Here is a 7,721-nt window from a genome sequence, read left to right as displayed (position 1 = left end):
CGGCAGCGGCTTGGCGTTGAGGCAGCAGGCATGAGGGTTGCGCTCCCCCCTCTGGGGAATGGCCGTTTCCCCAGCCCTAAAACAGGGCAAACACCTCCAAAATCATGCCTGCAGCTGCCATCTCCCTCACAGGGTGTTACGGCCTGTGGGGGGAAGGCCTGTGGGGCATGTGGTGAAGGTGGCGGTGGCCCCTTCCCGCTCCCCGCACACCCTGGCCTGGGCGACCTGCGGCCCCTGGCCCGCAGGGTGCCCCACACGAGACCCACCGCTGCTCGGTGCCCATCGCCGGCTTTTGCAGAGCGTGCCCCACTGCCTGGTCGCTGCTGGGCTGTAAGCTCCCCTCTCTGCTCATTCACGGGAGTTTCTGCACCCTTCAGCTCCTGAGCAACTTCAGATATATGACTCTGCCCCTGCAAATACTTCTAAGTAACAAATGTTCAGCACTTTGAAATCCTTATGGATGGAGAAATTAGCCTACTCTTTCAAGAGCATCTTGCTATTTTATTTCACACTTACGCTATTATTTTGTTCTATATGTAGCTACGGCTTGGCTATTAGCAATTAAAGGAGGTTCTGCTCATAAATTGCATTGCATTTGCAAGGGAGATGGGCTGTGAGGGCCTTTCCCACTGTTCAGTTTGCATCTCTGATTGAATATTATTTAATTGCTGTATTTACTCCTACTTTAATTTGCAGGGATGGCTGTGTCAACCTCTTTCCTCCTCCCCTCCCTTCCCTGCGTGAATTGCTCCCACTATGCATGCCGGATTCCTCCTGCCAACACTTATACAATATTCATAACAGCTTATTACCGTGGCAGGGCCAGAACAGAGTTCAGGTTCGTGAGGGCGATAAAGCAAAGGACTTGCAGTCTCAGCACACCTTAGATCTGTCGGGAGGAAGGAGATAAGAGAACGCAGACAGAGTCTACCCAAAACACAGGTGCTTGTCCGTTGCAAAACGCAGCTTCAACATTCGACTTCCCTGAGCGAACGCTTATCATAACGAGCACACCCAAGCCGATATGCTAATCTTAGTCATGCTGGTGTAAGCCCAAAGTAACCCCGTTGAAGACAATAGAGTTACTTCAGATTTACTTCAATGTGACAACATTTACAGATTTACATCTATTTTTGTGCTGCACCTTCCCAGGGAATGCCCCCCCCCTAGCTCTTTGACACTGAACGCTTGCTTTCTCTTCCAAATCCTTTCTAATTCTGCAGGGCAAGTTGTTCTCTTGGACTTTGCTGAATTATTTAAAAAGGGAAATTGGTCCTGTGTTTCCAGAGGAACCTTCCCGGTCTTGTTTTCCTTGCTGGAAAGATCTCCTTCTCTCATCCTTCCGCTGTTACCCCCTCTCCAGGGATGAGTCCTGCGAGGATCTGAGCACCTTTAGCGTGGTGCTGAGTCCCTTTCACTCCCATTAATGCTCTGGGAAACCGGGCGGAGGGGGATAGCTCAGCACCTTGAGAGTGCGATCCAGGAGATGTACTTAGGGATTCACTGGAAAGACCGTACTTCTGGAAGGAAGGATCTGGCCCTTCAGAAGAGACCAGTGAAGGCAAAGACTATATCTCCTTTGCTGAACCACATCAGGCAAGGTCCAAAGCACTGTCAATTCTTGTTAAAAGAGGCGTAGCCAAGGGGAAGGGAGAGAAGTGACAGATAAAGGCGAATCCGTCAAGGCCCTGTCATCACCTTGATAGCCAACTCGCATTGCTACAGCTCCGCATCTCAACAACAGCCGCCAATGCTTGGGGTCCTGTTCAGAGGGGGCTGTATTTTTACACAGGGTCTTTTGCATTTACATTTTTGCTATGTGAGCGTAAAAAGTAAGGACCCTTACTTAACAGCAGTAAACTCTGTGATGAGCCAGAGATATTAAAATGCCACCACAAAATTATCTTTTTAATAAGCTAACTTTTCTCTGCTGGAAATAACAAGCCTCGCCCCACACCAGCTTCTCTGATTAGAAAAGGGATCCAGCCAAGGTGTTATAAATATCCTGAAACTATTTTGTTCTCCGGTGTTGCTCACAACAATGATTTATTTCTACAGGGGGAGCAATCAGGGAAATCCCTTTGTCCTTAAACTCTTCACACAGGCTTGAAACATTCCATAATTTTGAAGCTTATGGTTCATATATTCCCCCCTTCTTTCTATGTGTCTACAATTTGCATTCTAGTTTGCTAAATACATGATGATGTATGGTTTGTCTCGCTCGCAGCTCTGAGACCTTTGTGTCTTTTCATCTGCCTCCCCCCCCCCCGAAATTCCACAAAGAAATCACTGCTCTGCTAACATTCCTTGGAAGCCTCCGTGTAAAATATCTTTCCCCACTAATTCGTCCTCACTATCTCATGCGCATGCCACTTCAGTTTATCGTACGGTTGCTCATAATCTGGCTACGTTTAAAAATATAGATATTCTATATATAATACCAACCTACATACAGGAGCAAATAAGGAGCGTTTCATTATTGTTCTGCACATATATATACACACACAAAATATATGCACACACGTACATACACAGCATGTATAATACAATATGTATATACACTATATATACACACATGTACATATATATATGCAGATAATAATGAAACGCTCCTTCTTTTATCCCTGTATGTAGGTGGATCGTAAGAAATGCGAGTCACCCACACTTTCCCTTGCCTTAGATTACATATTTGCTAAGTCCGTGAAATTCAGTGTGTTTGTGTACATTTCAAACAAAGATCTACACAGACTGTTCAAACATTGCAAAAACAAGAACGGGTGACTTGTGGGTCAAATGTTATTTTTCCTAACACGATACACAGCCACGATTTAAATGTTTTCATAACTCCTACTATTTGCATCCAGATTTCCTTGTGTTACAATCAAGATAAACCTTTTATGCATGCTTCTTGCCTCTGATGTCTAAAATATTTTGCTGACCTCCAAATTTCAGATGCTGCAGAGTTTTGGGGGTAGACGGTGCCAATTTGTCAGACAAAAGAAGAGCAGCTGGAACATGCCGCGAGGCTGATCTGAAGATGTAGGGGTCCATGTCCTGTTTGGAAGGGAGTTGATGACGCACAGGCAGGTGTTTTCTTAGTGTCATATTTTATTTACAAAACATACAGTGCAATGATCTCCTTCCAGCAACGAAACCTGCAGACTGCAGGCAGGCGGCCGCACCATCCAGGACCTGGTGAGGAGCTCGGGGCTGGCTGCTGCTCCGGAGCCTCTGGCTTCACCTTGGGGCTCGCCAGGGACTCAAACCACGTGCAGAATCCAAATGAAGCCCCATCCCCAGTCACCCAGCAGCAGGATGCCTGCTGCAGACTTCGTTACACTCTTTCTTCTCGCTGGTGTACGCCAGAACCAGGCCTTGATTTCCACTGAGCCGAACATTTCACAGTCTCAACAGCTGGTTTCAGTCTGAAATCTCCCAGCAACACAAGCTGTCAACAATGATGACAAGTCCATCTCAAGTTTGTTAAAATCACAAAATCACATTTTTGATAAAGAATGTTAAAAGATTCTGATCAGAAAATTTTGAGACAGACTATTTTGACATGGGAGAAATGTGATTTGCCATTCCTCCCCTCCTACTTTTGGGTTTTTTTTTTTTTTGGTTAAAGTTGATGTACTTCATGGGTTTCTGATGAAAGGTATTTTTGAATGGAAAAATGTTCTATTGGTGAGTTTTGGAAGGTTCCTACTGGCAAAAATACTACAAATAAAATCCTTCTCATATAAAAATGTCAGAAGTCGCTTTTTTCCTAATATAGCAGTGACCACAATAGAATTTTTCCTGCTATAGCTATTTGGATTAAGAAAACACAGCACATTCCACCCTCTTGGTGAATTTCTTATATGAATCTAGCTTTCAAGGCTAGACCAGGCACAAGAGCCATTGATGCGTCCTGTCCGTGGTTGAGCATCCCTGGGCAAGTGTGGCGGTCATCTGCTCTGTCACTTAGAAAAAGAGGATAAACAGCGCTAAAGGAGGCTTTGTCCTACTTTAAGTGGAGAACAGCCGTAGCGGATCAGTTGACGCTGCTTTGGCAAGGAGTGGAACCCCCGTCTTCCCCTCTTCGGTCAGGAATCTCTATGCTCCGCCAAAGCCTGAGTTTCATAACCGGCTAGAAAGCTTTTGCGGGTTTCCACGGGGCTCAGCTGAGCTGTTCATGGAGGGAGAAAGGGAAAAACATATGTGGCAGCCGGTGCTATACATCCAGAAACGGGCTTTTCAGCCCTTCTTCAGCTGGTTTCTGGTGGGGCAAGCATAATTTGCCTTTTCTTTTTGCTGTGCAAGGGGAGAGGCAGTGGGGAGCGGAGTAGCTCTCTGCATGGCTCGTCTTGGTCTGCTTGGAGGTGGTTACAGAGGGACGTGAATTGTCCCATGGTGTGGAGCGGACCTTGCAAGATGGGGAGAGGCAACTGCTTCTCACAAAGATTAAGTGGGACATTTTGTGTAGCTTCAGCTTCACGTGACTTGAAGAAAGCATTTCGTGGATGTTCCTCATTGCATTGGCCAAAAATGCACATAAGCAGCCTGGGACCTGCAAGCGGCTGGGATGAGACATGGCAGGTTTCTTTGCTTCCCCTGATTTTAACCCAGCATAACTCTGCTTCATGGATGAGCTGCTTCTCTAATCAAAACTGATGAAAAAGGAGGACCAGGAGGCCTGCCAGGGGAGTGGGAAAGTGGAAATAAGATGAAGGTCTGTTGATTTGCTCTTGGTCAAACGGCTGCTGTGCCTCTGCAGACCCTGGTGGGAGACACATCACTGAACAGGATGCAGGAGTGAGAAAGAGATCTTCCAGGCACCCTGTGGATCCCTGACTCCACTGGGGATTTTAAAATGCAGATCAAATATGTGGGAAATCCCACCTGCAGGTGCCTGCAGGCTGCCCAAAGGCTGGTGCATCAAAGCCTTCCCCGGCCTGGGACAGGTAACAAATGTTTGGAGGGCAGTGGCTTTGCTGGTCCAGGTTTTATTTTCCCTTACACTCCTAAAAATCCAGAACAATCCCACTGACGGCTCTCGGACACCTGGAGTTTCTGCTTACATGCAGCGTTTGAAAACGTGGTCCACTGTGGAGGTAGCTGCCACGTGTGCTTATTTATTTGTTTCTATTCTCACCTCATCCTTGCTGCTCGCTGCTCGTGAGCCTGGCAGATTTTCAGGAGCTGGGCTGCTCTTACATAACGTTGCGCCAAAATTGGTACGAAAGGATTCGGAGGAATCCATGGCTGGAGTCACCTTTGATCCCTGGATTCCCTTCTGGTTTGTCCACACAGCTCTGGCACGCCATTGTGAGCTGCTGCTTTGCCCTGGGGCATCCTCTGCCGTCGGCATCCCTCGGGACTGGGTGTAGCGTGGAGGACAAGGTCTCCAGCCGTGCCATTCGGCAAGTGCCGCCTTTGCCGCAGCCGCCTTCAGCTGCCGCATGACAGCAGGTGCGGTCCCGCGCTGGCTCTCCCGGGCACGCAGCCGCCTACAAGAGCAGCATCTCCTAGGTCCCCGAGAGAGCGTGGCCAGAGTTCAAGCCTGTATAATTAATGGTAATTATCCGGTTGAGGGAGTGAGTATGAAACAGATTTAACTCATCTGAAATCCTCAGCCTGAGTCATGCTGAGCTGTGTTCTCGGCTCAACAGACCTGCACCCGCATCCAGAGGATGCCTTAAGAGACTTGAGGAAACCTTCTTTTACCTGGGACAGTGTCTCCTCCACGTTGTGGGCAGCTTCAGCTGGGCAAAGCCCCTTGCACCCCTTGGAGAGGACGCAGCGGCTTATCCCAGCAGCAGAGAGGGAGACCTTGTGGATCTCCAGCATGCTGGAGAGCTTGCAAAGCGCTACAGGGTACACCCGACAGAAAGGCGGGCAGGGCTCACCATGGCACCCACGGTGCTTTGGGTGCTGCTGCGAGCTGGTTTAAAGCAAACGTGACCCGGGTAGCTGCAATCCTGTCTCTGGGTTGCAGCACAGACAGATGCAAAGCAATGGAGCCAGGCTCTCTCCCACGCCGGTCTCCGGCTGGGAGCCTTTGGTGATAAATCACGAGTGTTTCGCTTTGGATGTGGTGATAAATCTAAGGGCTGCAAACAGTAGCATATACAATAGTATATATATATACATATACAATTGGTTTTTAACCAATAAATTGGGCTTTTACATAAACGCTTCCATACACACATATGCTGTCAGGCAGCAGGTGAGACAGGGAAGTTGGAAACAATAATCTGTGGAGAAAAGGGAGCTGTGGAAACTTGCCACTTTTGTTCCAGTCTCTGCTCTCCGGGAAATCGATTTTCCCCTTCTTTCCCTCCATGTTTTACTTCACGTGATTTTTTGCCTTTTAAAAATAGATGCCTTGTTTGCAGTAAGAACACCCTGCACATGTTTGCGCAGCGGGTGAGATTCAGCCCAATGCAAGACTGGGATCGGGTGAGACTTCAGCATTGCATCGGCTCCGGGACAGCCAGCAGGACACGGGGGCTGATGTGAAACTTCTGCCTCAGAGTGAATGTCTGTCAGCACAGGCAGTCTGTTTTTTCCATTTAAAAAGGAAAAAAAAAGATTAGAGGAAGCGTTCACGCTGCAGCCAGAACAGCTTTGATTATTCAAGGATGCATTTAGGGTTCAAATGTATGATTACATCTTGTTACTGAATTCCCCTCCTGCCCTCCCTTTTCCTTCCAGGGGACGCTCGCCACTGAGTTTGGTGGGTTTGGATTTATTATAAAGGGGGGTTGCAGAAATTAATGTGCTTTGTGGGAAAGGGAGAGGAGTACAAAGGCAAACTATGGGCAGAGAGTGAAACCTGAGTGTGTGTTGTCTTGGACAATCATGGCACATAAGAAAAGGGAATGAGCATTGTAAAGCGGAGAGGACTACCGGTCCTTTCAGCTTGAGTGCTCAGCGCTGTCGTGTTGGATCCAGCTCTGGCAGAGGGATGGCCCTCACGTTTCCATCCAGACACACATCAGGCAGGACTCATGGCCAGCCACCGGTAGCCACCCCAGGTTGGCCCATCGCTGCCAAGCTGGCACAAGCGAGGATGTGCCCGGTGACAGTAGCTGTCACATCAAAGCTGGAGCAGGGAAGAGATGCCCACGCGAGGCTCTACAGACCTGGCGAGGATCAGACTGAACCTTCTCATGGTACCTCCTGACACTCATTGATTCAGCACATGCAACTTGGCCAAACCTGCCACGGGGACGGGTCCCCTCCCATTGCGCACGAGAAGGAGAAGTGAATTTTGAGGCCAAGAGGCAGTATTTTAGAAGGAAAGTAGTTTCTGAAAGTTTATGCACACCTGAAGGTTTATCTGATGATAACTTGAACCATCAGAACTTCTCCTTTGTACCTCCTCATGGGACACTTCCCAACACAACTGCCTTTTCCCAGGTAGTTCAGCCTGAAACACAAGTGTCTGGAGATGAAGCAGGAACATCTCCGGAGATGGAGAAAGCCTTCTAGGGGTCAGAGAAGCCCCATGCACCCACACAGCCTGCTTCTCTGCAGCCTCCACCAAAGGTGAAAGCCTTGGTGACCTCCCATTTGACTTCCCTGCAAAGAGTTCCCTCTGTGCTAAGCTTGCTGTGAATTTAACTTTTCTAATGCGGGGTGAGGAAGGGACCAGCGAGAGCTGCTGCTGGGTAGCTCCATGCCCTGATGGATTTACACTGCAAGCTCCCCAGGAGAGGGGGTTTGCTCCAGGC

The sequence above is a fragment of the Pelecanus crispus genome, chromosome 11 (genome assembly GCF_030463565.1).
Source record: "Pelecanus crispus isolate bPelCri1 chromosome 11, bPelCri1.pri, whole genome shotgun sequence".
In the NCBI taxonomy this organism is placed as follows: Eukaryota; Metazoa; Chordata; class Aves; order Pelecaniformes; family Pelecanidae; genus Pelecanus; species Pelecanus crispus.
Note: the sequence above shows the minus strand (reverse complement) of the source record.